The sequence below is a fragment of the Solanum lycopersicum genome, chromosome 4, assembly GCF_036512215.1.
Source record: "Solanum lycopersicum chromosome 4, SLM_r2.1".
NCBI classification, from domain to species: Eukaryota; Viridiplantae; Streptophyta; class Magnoliopsida; order Solanales; family Solanaceae; genus Solanum; species Solanum lycopersicum.
Genome location: NC_090803.1, coordinates 16,817,352 through 16,832,739, shown reverse-complemented (window position 1 = coordinate 16,832,739; position 15,388 = coordinate 16,817,352).

Genomic DNA, 15,388 nt, shown 5'->3' with positions numbered 1-15,388 from the left:
ATCTGTACGCGCCCCCATATCGCTGCTCAATACTAGTCCCCAAAATATACTATCTCTTATATTTAAAATCATAATTATTCTGTGGTTTGAGATTCGTGCTCAAAACATAGCTTTTTTAAAAAGCTTTCATGGAAATCATAGTTTCCTCTTTGTTCTATTAATGCTAGCCATAGGCTTTGTGGAAGTCTATATTCCCTTCATTCTAAAAAATTTAAAAACATTTCGTTTAAATCCTTAGGGACTACTTAGATCCCTTATAACTCTTGGGAAGTGAACTAGACTTGATTCTCTTTGCTTACTTGAAACGTTAACTCTTAGGGAATACTTATTTTTCTTATATCTTTTGAGAAATGAACTCAACTCTTTTTTCTTGACTTTAACTTTAAGACTTTTAAACAAAGTGAAAATGTTGGTTAAAGACTTTAGAAAAATTGATAATCTTACTTTGACTCGCTTCTTAAATTTTAGACTTAGCACTTAATTTCCTTGACTTTGATCATACCTTTCCTTGAATTGGATTATGGATTCAAGGATCATGATATAATGTTTATAGATGATTTCATGATTTTTAGATGTACTCTAGAGCGTCGGAATCAACTAAGAATGAAGGGTACATCACTTAGGAACTAGTACAAAAAAATAGGGAAAGAATGGGGTTTCCAGGGGGTCCAGGTGCTCTAAGAGGCGGGGAGCGTCATAGCCTGACGGACAGAGGCTGTCCTCCGGCTCTCGGAGAGGAATGGCACACTTATATCCTGATGGACAATCTCTTTCCTGAGGCGCTATGAAGGTGTGGCTCCCCAACATCTCTCCAACGGGTTTTTCTACTTTCTTGTTCTTGTTTCATCTCTTAACCTTCCCAAACTCCCATGGATCCCACCCCAAAAACTTAGGATACCTAAATAACATATAACCCAATAGTTTATACCCAAAAACATTCCATAAACATGGATTGAAACTAACAGAGATCAATAACAATTCAACCAACAAGAACATAAAACTTTTCATCAAAAACATCAACATTTCCTTTCAATTAACGATAAATTTCATTAATGAATCAAATTGGAGGGTGGAAGAAAGAACCCAACACCAAATGATATCACATACCCTTTTTGGTATCACCGCTAACAAATCTACGAATGAATTCTTGGCATTCTAGCATCTGCTTCTCCCTTCTCGTTTTTCTCCTTTCTCTCAAAGCCCTAGCTTATTTTCAAAGTATGTAAACTGACTCGTATCTGTTTAAACCCCAACATATTACCCTAAAACCCAATTTAACAATTAACTTAGGAAAAGACTAAACATTGATAACAAATCCGGATTTGGAATTTTCCCTACTCAATAGCCCATTTTTCGAAAGTCATATCTCCCTACGACCTAGGAAATTCACAAACTTGGCAAAGTAGAAAAGATATTCCGATGCGAATTCATCCATATAAAGAACTCACCCAAACTCTTTCTGCACTGGTAATTATTCTCATTATCCTTACTTATTTCCAAATTTTATTTTTCTTGTTTTTCTTATGTTAACTTTAGGTTATCCAGAGAAACAGATTTTACAATATCTCCCCCTTGAGAACATTTGTCCTCGAATGAGAATTTTTTCTAAGCTATGTATAGTAATTATAATTTCATCACTCAACAACAAAAGTAAGTAGTAACATGATTATGCATAATCTTATAATGTGCTAAGAAGAGAGTTTAGTACCATGATTTGCATCCTCTCCGGATTCAAAAAGATGTGGATATCTCTTCTTCATATCTCATGTGCTTCCTAAGTGACTTCTTCAACAAATTGGTTCCTCCAACAATCCTTGACTGAGGCAACTTTTTTTGTCCTCAACTTGCGAACTTGACGATCCAAAATATGAACCGAAACTTGTTCATATGATAAGTTGTCATTAATCCCCACATCTTCTGTCGGTAATATCAATGAAGGATCAACCAAACACTTCTTCAACATTGCAATAATGAATACCGTATGAACCGATTCTAACTCTTGGAGTAGCTACAACTAATAAGCCACATTGCCCACTCTTTTCATAGGTGAAACCTTATTATACACTCAATTATCTACCTCAAACTCTAATGGCCTTTTTCTAAGAACGGTTTAGGACTTTTGGCGACTTCAAACTATTTTCAACCTTTGTTGAATCACTTTCACCATCTCCATATCTTTATGAACTAAATCTTGTCCTATCAACCCTGCTTCGCCAACTTCGAACCACCTAATCGGAGATATGCATCTTCTCCCATTAAGAGCTTCATACGGGGCTATTTGGATGCTCATATGATACCTATTGTTGTAAGCGAACTCAATGAGAGGTAGGTCATCATCCCAATTTCCCTTGAAGTCGATCACACATACTCTCAACGTATCTTCTAAGGTTAGGATAGAACGTTGTACTGGTCAATCTGTTTGAGGATGAAAAGCAGTGCTCAAATTCACATTTGAAGCCAAACCTTTTGTGAATGATTTTCATAATTGTGAAGTAAATTATGCATCTCTATCTAAAATTATGGAGATCGTAAATCCATGGTCTTACAACTTTGTCAAGGTACAGCTTAGCATAATACTTATGTACCAACCCGCAAGTATCCCCCTAGAAGTTAGGAGAACCCTTGGATCATCAATAGACGTACTTGATCCTTTGGGATCTTGTACAACCTTTTTTAACTATCGTTCATTAGATAAATCATGAAAAGTAGTGTGGAATTATAACTTTTCATGTCATTTAATATAAAAATGAATTCTTTCATAAAAACTAAGAAAATCTCATCGTCACAAGCCAAACATAAAGAGACGACATAACATCTTAGGGGCACGACCCTTTACATTTGAAAGAAATACATAATAGGCCTTAATGACATAATTATTAAACATAGGCTATATCCTCAAATATATGAGAAAATACCAAGTCTTGAGTGAGTATATTCACAGCATTCGCATTCTAGACTTCTCCTTTCTTCCAAACCTATACTTATAGAGTATAGAAAAGTATGGGGTTAGTACAAATAATGTATTAAGTATGGCATATACAAAAACGTGCAAAAAGGTACATTTTACCATAAATACATGTTAATGCAAATTAAGTAAAACATTCATGAATATAGAAGGAAAACAATATAAATATCATCATTTAACCCTTAGGAAAGGATTTCCATAATTTTATAAAAAAAGGATCACGTTACTGTAAACTACCAAAAAGTTACAATGACCTTATTTTTGCATTACAGTGAAACAATTTTAAAATTCCAGTGAGCTATTTTTTATCCCCGAAAATGTAAACTCCAAATTAAAGCCAATAGGAAGTGAACTCATTTCCGTAGGAGTTTCCCTACCTGAGGTTATCCTAAGACTAACAAAGGTAAGACATGAAGGAAACGCCCATACACCTACTTCAATACACACCTAGGTGATCCCCATACTACCCCTTCTAGGCTTACCCGCCTCGGGATAAAGAACAAGTCCCCAATCAAAGAAAAGACATGAGAAGAATACTTAGAAATTTCACATAAAACAAACCAAGATTCCCTTTTCAGAAATCATATGTAGTGCAATGAGTAGATGGCATCCTATTCAACCACCTACCCTAAGTAGTACCCTCTTTTATAAGACATAGCTTATTCAATTCAAATAAGACTCACCAATGAATAGATGGGGTTACCTAGTGCAATGAATAGATGGAGTCCCATTCCACCACCTACCCTGAGTAGTACACTTTTTTACAGGACTTAGTACTTTTAATTCATATAATACTCACAAATACATCCCTTTCTAAAATCCTACATAGTGCAATGGATATATAGCGTCACATTCCACTACCTAATCTAAGTTGTAGAATCTTTTAGAAGACTTAGTACTTTCATTACTTTTGTTAGGGTTAGGTTAACTAACTGATCATGAGAGCTAGACATGGAATTCCGATATTAACCCCTATTGGATGAGGTATCCTCACTTGTCTCGAGTAAGATCGTTCTCTTAACTTTTACATGGCTTTCCCAATAGCTACACATATGCGGGCAGATAGTTAAGGGATAAGGAGATTTCTACTAATTAACTCCTTGTCTACTAACGAGGAGTACTCATCTCAAGTGGTACATTAGAATACAAGATCTCAATTCACGAAGTGTAACCACTCCTTCTTCATATCCTCTCGTTGTTAGAAGTAACTCCCCATAGATTCAAGACACTTCAGATATGCATGCCTCAATTATAAATGCATAATTTTTACCAAATTAATTGTTGCATTCTAATTTTGCATGTTCAGAATCAAGTTATCCAGTATTTATAGAAGCTCACACATAATTAGTAAATTTACAAAATTCATTGGGAGTTGCATAATACTGAGTTGTACTAGGGTTCTGCGTACCCTATTAGTCCCAGAATTACTTGACAAGTAGATTGTAAGTCCCTCTGTTGGACAATCAGTTTAATGTTCACGCCATTATACCTTTAACCCTCTAAGTAGGTATATTGGGTCCTCTCGATGGGCCTTATACATCAAACTCCACATTTAACTCAAGTAGTTTTATTGTCGGTTATTAGTAGCTCCCATATTTCACTCAAACTCTCTGCATTGACAAATTTATCAGTATATTTAGTATTCAGTCTCAGAACTATATAAATTAGTCATTGCATCCAGTTAGCTCAGAAATTAGCATATCATGTTGAGATTATTATACATTCTATTATGCTTGTTCAGTTATATTTTATTTCATCTTTAATCTATCCTGCATCCTTAGTACCTTTCAAGTACTGACACATACATGTACTACATCTTCTCATGATGTACGTTTAGGTTCTCAACATCTAGATCAAGCATAAATCAATTATCTGATCTCAAATTCAGCAGATTCAGTGGTGAGTCCTTATTCTCCAAGGACAATAGTCGTGAGTGTCATTTCAGTCTCTAGTAATTTACTTTTAGTTTTTTCTAGATTTAGTTGGGGCTTGTCCCAGTATTTCTAGTCTAGTCTAGAGGCTTTTGTAAGACATAGTTAGTTTGTGGTTAGTGTTGAGTTAGTAACTTCATTGTATTAAACTCATCAATCTTCATATTATATATCAGTTTTATCATGAGGGTATTCCCCATTTTTTCATTATAAGTTATAATTTAGATTTGACATCAGCTTATTCTCTTTAGTATGGTCATGATCATGCCAACAGGGTTAGCTTGGGATCACTTGTGGTCCCAGTTTTTGTGTCCGCGTCTCGCGGGTAGCTCGGGGCGTGAAAAAACTTGGTATTAGAGCACTAGGGTCAAGAGTCCTAGGATGTTTGAAAAGCCGCACTAAGTAGAATCCTTTCATGAGTGTGAAGTGCACCACATCTTATTAGAGTGAGGCTATGAAGTGTTTTAGGAAAAACCTCACATACTTGTTACTTTTATTGTGAGTGATCTTATTACATTCTAACTTGACATTATACATTTCACATCATGCCTCCTCGTAGAGCTAATAACAATAAGAATGCAAACTCTAGAAATTCAAATGCAGCTCCTCCAACCCCAGATCCAAAAATCTCCAATGGTGAGTTCACAAATGCCATATATATGTTGGCTCATAGTATGGCTAACAAGAACAATCGGGTTCATGCACATATGAATGAAAATTGTGGATCAGTGGAAGCAAGGGTCTGTGGCTTTGTTAGGATGAATCATCTTGAGTTCTCACGATCTCAAGCTAATGAGGATCCTCAAAATTTCTTGGATGAGATCAAGAAGATCTTTGAGGTAATGAAAGTCACTTGCAATGATCAGGTGGAGTTACCATCACACAAGTTGAAGGATGTTGCTCATATCTGGTACACTAAGTTGAAGGAGAATAGGGGTGCAAATGTGGCTCCTATCACTTGGGATTACTTTAGTGAGACGTTTCCTGACAAGTTTTTTACAAAAGAGTTGAGAGAAGCAATAGCCCTAGAATTCATGAACTTGAGGCAGAGTAGCATGATAGTCCAAGAGTGTGGGCTGAAGTTTAACCAACTCTCCAGGTATGCTCCTTACATGGTTGCTGACTCCAAGGCTCAGATGAACAAGTAATTGTATTGAGTGTCGGATTTTCTCAAAACAGAGTGAAAATATGCTATGTTACTAGGAGATATGAACATCTCTAGGATTATGACTCATGCTCATCGGGATGAGGGTGATAATCTTAGGGAACATGTTAAGGAGAATAAGATGTCTAGAACTTTGAACTATGAATATTATTATTATAAATTTCATGGTGGAAATCTCTCGCAGAGTCAGCAAAAGTTTTCAGCTCTAGCCCCTTCGTCATTTAGTGCTCCCTCCTCCAAGAACAAGTATGACCAAAAGGGTAAAACATCAAGATCTTAGTCTTAGGAATGTGGTTCAGGCACCAAGATTTACCCCAATTTCTCTAAGTGTGGTAAGAATCAAAAGGGCGAGTGTCTCGCGGGAAAAGAAGGATGTTTTTAGTGATGTAAGTCTTGTCACATATTAAGGGATTGTCTTTCTAGACATGGTTAAGGAATTGGAAATTGTAGAACTCAATCTACAACTTCAATAGAACTAAGAAGTCGCCCAAATCGGTAGGGTAACTCCTCTAGTACAGGTGGCGGTCATCGCCAGAACGTATTGTATGCTTTTTGGGGCCGCCAGAATCAGAAAGGTTCTCCTTATGTAGTCAGTTGTACGTTACGAGTTTTTGAGCTTGAAGTTTATTCATTTTAGATCCAGGGGCAACTCGTTCTTTTGTAACTCCTTATATAGCAGTCTCATTCAGTGTTAGTCCAGAAACTCTAGGAACCTTTTATAGTCTCTACTCCACTTGGTGAACAAGTTATAGATATATAAATATACAAAAATTGCCCTATCACAGTCTCTCAGAAAGTCACCTTAGCAGATCTAGTAGAATTAGAAATGGTAGACTTCAATGTCATTATAGTCATGGATGGTTACCCTTATATTATACCTCACTCGATTGTAGAAGTAGGGTTGTTCATTTTCAGTTTCCAGATGAACCAAAATTAGAATAGAGGGTAGTAGATGGGTCGATTTATTTCTTACCTTAAGTCAAGATAGATGATATCGAAAGGTTATCTCTATCAACTAGTTTGGGTAAAGATTTCTAGCCTTGAAACCCCAACTATTGAGTCAGTTCCAGTAGTATGTGAATTTCAAAAAGTATTTCCATAAGAACTTCGCAGAGTCTCTCCCGAAAGGGAAATCAACTTTTGAGTTTATCTCCTTCAAGATACCCAGCATATTTCTATTCCTCCTTACATAATGTCTCAATAAGAGTTTAAGGAATCAAAAGAGTAGTTGAAAGACCTTATATAAGGGATTCATCAGACCTATTATTTCTCCATAGGGTGCACCATTGTTGTTCGTAAAGAAGAAAGATTGTTCTCTCAGAATGTTCATTGACTACATATAGTTGAACAAAGACACCATCAAGAATAAGTATCCCATCCCAAGGATTGATGACTAGTCATTTCACAAAGATGAACCTTAGATTGGGTTATCATCAGCTTAAAGACAAAGACAATGGCATTCAAAAAATAGCATTTAGAACTCGGTATGGTCATTATGAATTTGTAGTTATGTCATTCAGACTAACCAATACTCTTGCAACTTTCATGGATTTGATAAACAGAGTGTTCAAACAGTGCTTAGACTTGTTCGTTATCTTTTTTATTGATGAAATCCTCATTAACTCTAGGAATGAGGAAGAACTTGCAAGTCATTTTAGAGTTGTTCTATTGACTCTCAAAGATCGCCATTTATTTTGGTAAGTTTAGCAAATTTGAGTATTGGTTGCAATCCGTTTCTTTTCTTGGTCACATTGTATCTAGCTAAGAGATCCGAGTAAATTCATAGGAGATAGAAGTAGTGGAGCAGTGTTCTAGACCTACATCTGTTATAGAAATCAGAAGTATCTTAGGTCTAGAGGGTTATTACAGAAGGTTCATGAAAGGTTTTCATCCATAGCCTCACCATTCACTAGGTTGACTCAGAAGATGGTCAAGTTACAATGGTCAGATTATTGTGAGAAAAGCTTGGCAGAACTGAAAAATAGATTGACTACAACTCCTTTCTTGACTCTACTAGAGGGTTTAGACGGTTATGTGATCTATTGTTATGCATCAAGACATTTCCTAGGTTGTGTGTTGATACAAGGTAAGGTTATAGTGTATTCCTCTAGACAGCTTCAGGTGCATGAGAAGAAATATCCAACTCATGACCTTGAGCTTGGAATAGTGGTGTTTTCACTCAAGATATGGAGACAATATTTGTATGATGTTCATGTAGATGTATTCACCTATCATACGAGCCTTCAATATATCTTCACCCAAAAAGAGTTTAATCTTTGCTAGAGGATATGGCTTGAGTTTCTTAATGATTATGATATGACTGTGCATTATCATCCTGGTAAGGCGAATTTAGTAGCCGATGATCTTAGTATATTATCTATAAGTAGTGTAGCCCATGTTGAGGAACAAAGGAAGGAGCTAGTAAAGGATGCTCATAGGATTGCTTGATTTCGAGTTTGTCTTATTAGCATATCAGAGAGTGTTGTAACAGTTCAAAATGGGGTAGAATCTTCTTTATTTATGAAGGTTAAGGAGAAGCAAGACATTGATCCAATGTTGTTTGAAATCAAGTGTGCACTTCACAATTAATGGGTGGAGTCTTTCTCCCAAGGGATAGATGGTGTACTACGCTAACAGGGTAGATTGTGTGTTCCTGATATGGGTGAGTTGAGAGAGTGTGTTCTTGTAGAAGCCCATAACTCTAGGTATTTTATTCATCCAAGTTCCACTAAGATGCACCGTGATCTACGGGAAGTCTATTGGTGTAATGGCATGAAAAGGCAAGTAGCAGACTTTGTGAGTAAGTCCCCTAATTTCTAACAAAAAAAGGTAGAACACAAAAAACCAGAAGGTATGACTCAAGAGATCTACATTCCTACATGGAAGTGAGAAGTGATCAATATGGATTTCATCACAGGGTAACCTCGTACGAGCAGACAACATTACTCCATTTGGGTGATAGTTCATAGGATGACTATGCCTTCTTGCTTTTTAGCGGTCAAGCCTACAAATTTGGTAGAGGATTATGCCAAGCTTTGCATCAATGAAATTGTGAGGTTGTATGTGGTTCCTTTGTCTATCATCTTAGATAGAGGTCTACAGTTTACCTCTCATTTCTTGAAGTTCTTTGTACTTAAGTTAACCTTAGTACAACATTTCATGCACAGAAGGATGGGCATGCAGAGCGTATAATTCAGATCTTATTGAGTTTGCATACAATAATAACTATCATTCAAGAATTCAGATGGCCCCTTATGAGGCTTTATATGGGCGTAGATGTATATCTTTTGTTTGTTGGTTTGAAGTAGGTGAAGAAACTTTTATATGGCCATATTATGTCCTTTATGCTATGGAGAAAGTGCAAATCATTAGAGCTAGACTTAATACAGCCCAAAGTCGTCAGAAATCATATGCACATATAAGGAGAAAGGGAACTATAGTTCCAAGTTGATGATTCGTTTTTTCTGAAAGTGTCACCTATGAAAGGGGTGATGAGATTTGGCAACAAAGGTAAGCTCAGTCCTAGATATATAGGCCATTAGAAGATATTAAAAAGGATTGGCAATGTTGCATGTGAGTTAGAGTTACCAGAGGACTTAGCAACAATGCGTTTGGTCTTCCACTTCTCACTCTTGAAGAAGTGCGTGGTTGACCAAGCCTCTATAGTGTCATTAGAGAATGTGACGGTGGTATAATCTTTGTAATGAGGATGTACCTGTTGAGATTCTTGACTGTCAAGTTAGAAAGTTGAGGAACAAACGAGTTGCTTAAGTCAATGTTTATGTGGAGGAGTCAGTCCGTAGAGGGAGCTACTTGGGAAGCAGATGCAACAATGAAATCCAGGTATCCTCACCGCTTTCCATTCGATTCCACTCCATCTTGAGGTAATAGTTCCTCTTAATTTTTCCAGTCATTACTGCGTAAATTAATTCTTAAAATCATGTTCCCTTAGTTTGTACTTGCATTTTCAGCGTATTTGCATGTTCTTAGAACTAAATACAGTCAAAAAGTCAGTTCATAGTGTTTCGTAGTAGGGTTTGCAACTCTCTCCCTATTTTTCAGCTAGTTTAGTCCTCATTCGAGGAAGAATGATCCCAAGGGGGACATAATGTAACACCTATAGAAAAAACACGCCAAAAAATCAATTTTAAGAAAAATTTTCACTTGCAACCGACGTGACCATCAAACAAACGTATCCTGACCCACGGTCTGTCCTGCACAACCATCAATTTGATCAAATACTTCCAAAAACTCAAAATCATGGAAAAATTTCTAAGTCTTGATTGATGGACAGAATTACGATCCGTAGTTCCGATGACGGTCCATAGTCTATAACCATTGATCAAGACCCCCTTTACCCACTCTCTTACAAGAGACACGGATGACCTGTATGGTCCTTAAGATGAACCCATGGTCAAAAGGCCTAACACTATGTTGGATTTAACAAACAGTCAAGGGATGAGTGTAGATCGGTCAACTTCAAATGGTTATAACTCCTATCACAAAATGAATTAGGTGTCATTGCCGGCGGGGCGTGGATCAATCAGTGGATTGTCTATCCTGGCCGTCGACCGGTTCGACAATAACTTTAACAGGGGTCTTTAGGACCTTTCCCACTCTGTTTAAACCCTAATATACATCGTTTTGACCCTAAATCATCATATTTTAGTTACTTTGAGTCTAGAAACATAATTAAAACATATCTAAGTCAAATCATTAAATAAAAACATAGAAAATAAGAAGCAGGAGAGGAGAAAAAGCTCAAGAATCCAAGTTCAAGAACTCCACAAGCTTCAGCAATACTAGCCCCAAAACTTAAGTAATTTTCCATTGATTTTATCATCACGTATGTGGGATTTCACTAGTGGGTTCCTTTCACCCATTGTGTACCTAGGTTCAGTAAGATTCTTGATTCTCTTGTCTTGATTAAACCTAGGGTTTGTATAACTTTGATAGAACTTCATAAATTTATTAAATATACGTTCCAAATTAGATTATCATGTTATTAATCAGATTATTGCATGGATTCTAGAAACCTAGTTTTGTATTTCTTTAGTTGTTGAATTAAACATGCTAGGTAAGATATTATAGACACTTCAGATATACATGCCTCAGTTATAAATGCACAATTACCTTTTTAATTGTTGTATTCTCAGTTTGTATGTTCAGTTTCGAGTCATACAGTATTTACAGAAACTCAAACATAATATGTTAATTTAAAAAATTCATTGGGAGTAGCATAATACGAAGTTGGACTACGGTTCAGCGTACCCAATTAGCCCTAGAACTACTAGCCAAGTAGGTTTTAAGCCCCCTCTGTGGGCAATCAGTTTAGTGATCACACCAACATGCCTTTTTACCTCTGAATAGGTATATTGGGTCCTCTTGATGGGTCATATTTTACAGACTCCATATTTAGCTCATGTGGTTTTATTGTCTCTTCTTAGTAGCTCCCATAGTTTAGTCAAACTCTCTGCATTGACCATTTATCCGTATATTCAGTATTCAGTCTCAGAATGTTATAAATTGGTCATTGCATTAAGTAAGCTCAAAAATTAGCATATAATGTTGAGATTATTATACTTGATTTTGTGCTTGTTCAATTATGTATTACTTCATCTTTACTCTATCCTACATGCTCAGTACCTTATAAGTAGTGATGCATACGTGCTCTGTCATACAACTTATAGCATCCGCAACCACATTAGCCTTGCTGGAGTTGTAGAGAGCACTCATGTTCTGATCTTTGAATAATTCTAACCACTTTCTTTGTTCGAGATTTTACTATTTTATAGTAAAAACATATCGAAGACTTTGTTTGTCGGTATACACATAAACATGGACACCATATAGGTAATGCCTCAATATATTTTATGCAAATACCACAGCCGCTAATTCAAGATCATGAGTTAGATAATTCTTCTCGTGCACCTTATGTTGCCTAAAGGCATAGGCTACTACTTTCCCATGATGATTAAGCAAAAACCCAAAGCCCACTCGGGATGCATCAAAATATACAACAAATACCTTGGTACCCTCTGGTAAAGTTAACATCAAAGTGTAAGTAATCCTATCTTTCAAGATTTTGAAGCTTCTTTCGCATGCCTCTAACCACTCAAATTGTCATGCCCCGCGCTACCCACCGATATGCATACACGGAACCTAGGACCAAAAGTGATACCAAGCAAACCCTACTGGCATGACCATGAGGATCGTAAAGATAACAAACTAACGCAAAAGTTAAATCATAACTTATAATGAAAAGATGGGGAATACCAATATGCTAAAACTTATATAATATATAGTCTAATGATATTAATACAATGAAGTTACAAACTCAACACTAAACTTAAACTAACTATGTCTGAAATAAGACTCTATACTAGACTAGAAATATTGGTACAAGCCCCAGCTAAATCTAGAAAAAACTTAAACATGACACTCATCACTATTGTCCTCGTAGAATGAGGACTCACCACTGAATTTGCTGAACTGGAGATTAGAAAAATTATCTATGTGTGATCTGGATGCTGAGAACCTTAACCTACATCACGAGAAGAAGTAGAGCATGTATGCATAACTACTTGAAAGGTACTGAGCATTTAGGATAGAGTAAATCTAAAATAAAACATTATTGAACAAGAACAAAAGCAAGTATAATAATCTCAACATTATATGCTAATTTCTGAGCTAAGTGGATACAATGACCAATTTATAACATTCTGAGACAGAATACTGAAAAATGGTCAATGCAGAGAGTTTTACTGAACTATGAGAGCTACTAAGAAGCCATAATAAAACCACATGAGCTAAAAAAATCCCTATTAAAAGATGTTCATAGGTTAGCTCATTTGGCTGTTATATTGGACGATTCTTCGAATGGTGGTTTTATGGTCCATCATAACTCCTAATCATCTTTGGTGGTTGAGGTGAAGTCGAAACAACACCTTGATCAGTCGTTGATGGAGTTGAAGGATTCAATTATTTGTAAGCTTAATTAGTCATTCTCCATGTGGGGATGGTTTCTTGAGGTATCAAGGAAGTATGTGCATTCCCAATGTAGGTGGCTTGAGGAACCAGATTCTTGAGGAATCTCATGAGTCTCGTTACTACATTCATCTGGGTTCTACAATGATGTATCATGACATTTGAAAAGTGTTTTGGTGGGAAGGCTTATAGAAGGACATAGCAGAATTTGTTGCAAAGTGTCTAAATTGCCAACAAGTGAGAGCCGAAAACAAAAATTCGGATGGTTTTTCTGAAGAAATCCATGTTCCTATTTGAAAGTTGGAAGACATTAATATTGATTTTTTGTAGGTCTCCCTCAGACAATAAAGCAATATGACTCCATAATGGATTGTGATGGATAGGTTGACAAAATCTACTAATTTAATTCTCGTCAAGTCTACTTACTCGGTAGAGAATTATGGAAGTGTCTTCATCGATGAGATTGTGCGTCTCCATTATATTTCGTTATTCATCATGTAGGATAGGGGTACACAATTCAAATCTAGGTTATGGAGGACCTTCAAAAAAGGGTTGGGTACAAGGCGAAGTTAAGCACCAATTTTCATCCTCAAACGGTCCGTCAAGCGGAGCGTACTATTAAAACCCTTGAGGACATGCTTAGAGATTGTATAATTGATTTAAAGGTAAATTTGGATTAACGCTTGACCTTTGTTGAGTTTTTTTACAACAATAGTTACCATTCATCCATATTCATGGCTCCATATGAAGCCTTGAATGGTAGGAGATGTATATCTCCAATTGGTTGGTTTGAAATGGGCGAGTCTTCTTTTTTGGGTCCCGGATTGATTTATAAGATTTTGGAGATGTTTCATATTATAGGAATCTCTTGAAAACTGCCTATATCCGGCAAAAGTCTTATGTCTACCATAAAATAAGAGATTTATAATTTGAAGAAGGTGATAAACTGTATCTAAAAATTTCACCCTATGAAAGGGATGGTGAGATTTGAAAATAAAGGAAAGTTGAGTCCTCGTTATGTGGTTCCTTATGAAATTTCGCAAAAGATTGGTAAGGTTGCATATGAGTTGAGGTTACCTAGAGAATTTGCTTCCGTTCATCCGGTGTTCCATGTTTTAATGCATACGAAGTGTATCCGTGATGCCAAGTCCATTATTCCTATTAAAGGTCTTTGTTTTCAAGAGAACCTCTCTTATGAGGAGGTTCCGATTGAAATTCTTGATAGACAATTAAAGAGGTTAAGGAACAAAGTGATGGCTTTTGTAAAGGTGTTATGGAAGAACAATATATTTAAGGGAGAAAGATAGGAGTCCGAGGCCGACATGAATTCCCGTTAACCTCATCTATTTAATAACTATGTTTAGTTGATCATATTTGTAATAAAATATTTATTGTATTTACAATTGCCTTGATTTTTGTGAAATTGTGCAAAAAGGTGCATGTTACACTTACAATGAATTTTTTTTCCTACAAATGAAAATGTTGCTTTTTTACTTGTCACGAGTTTATGTTGTGCATTTTTGTATTCTCTCACTTCATGAATGTATTGAGCATGTTGATATGTGTTGAAGAAAGCTTTGGCATAATGAATAATAATGTAATTAATGTTTAACTCTTTTGAATTGAAAATGATGTTTTGAGTTGCATTGTGTAAAAGGTCATGTTCAATGATGATTTTTATTATGAATTCATGTGTTAGTATGTTGTGGTTGGTTTGACTGGTAATCTTGAGTCTATTCCTTTCTTTTAAAGTATTTTAGTTTCATTCAGGGATAAATGTTATAAGGGTGGGATAATGTAATCTTCCAAAATCCTAAAGCTTGTTATAGAGCCTAACATGAGAAATAAGAGTTGTAACATTGTTTTAAAGTCAACGGAATTCATATAATTTATTTAGGAGGTTCTATAATCAAAACACCAAGGAACGTCCATGACGTCTGGAAGCTAGTTCAACAGGTGATAGTGTGCCTTACCCTATCATAATAAGTTTTACGAGTAGGAAAATGATGAAATCGGGTGGTAAGGTGTCTAACATGTATTAGAGTTAGTTTACAGAATAAACGGCCGGGTACGACTCCCCAAGGACTAACCAAGGGGCCTTGAGGTGGACCCTTGCAATTTGGCAAAAAGAGGCCATGAGGGAGTGTCCATCGACGGACTACAAGCGACGAGGCGTTGGTTAATCGACGGGGCATCGATGCTTCAATCAATGAAGACTTAGAAATTTCTCGGTAAGTCATTTTTGGCAAATCTCTGACCAAAACCACGGATGTGCAGCACGGAGGCCATACTGCCAGTGGACTGACCTACGGCCTCTTAGTGGAGGTCTCGTAAGTGGTT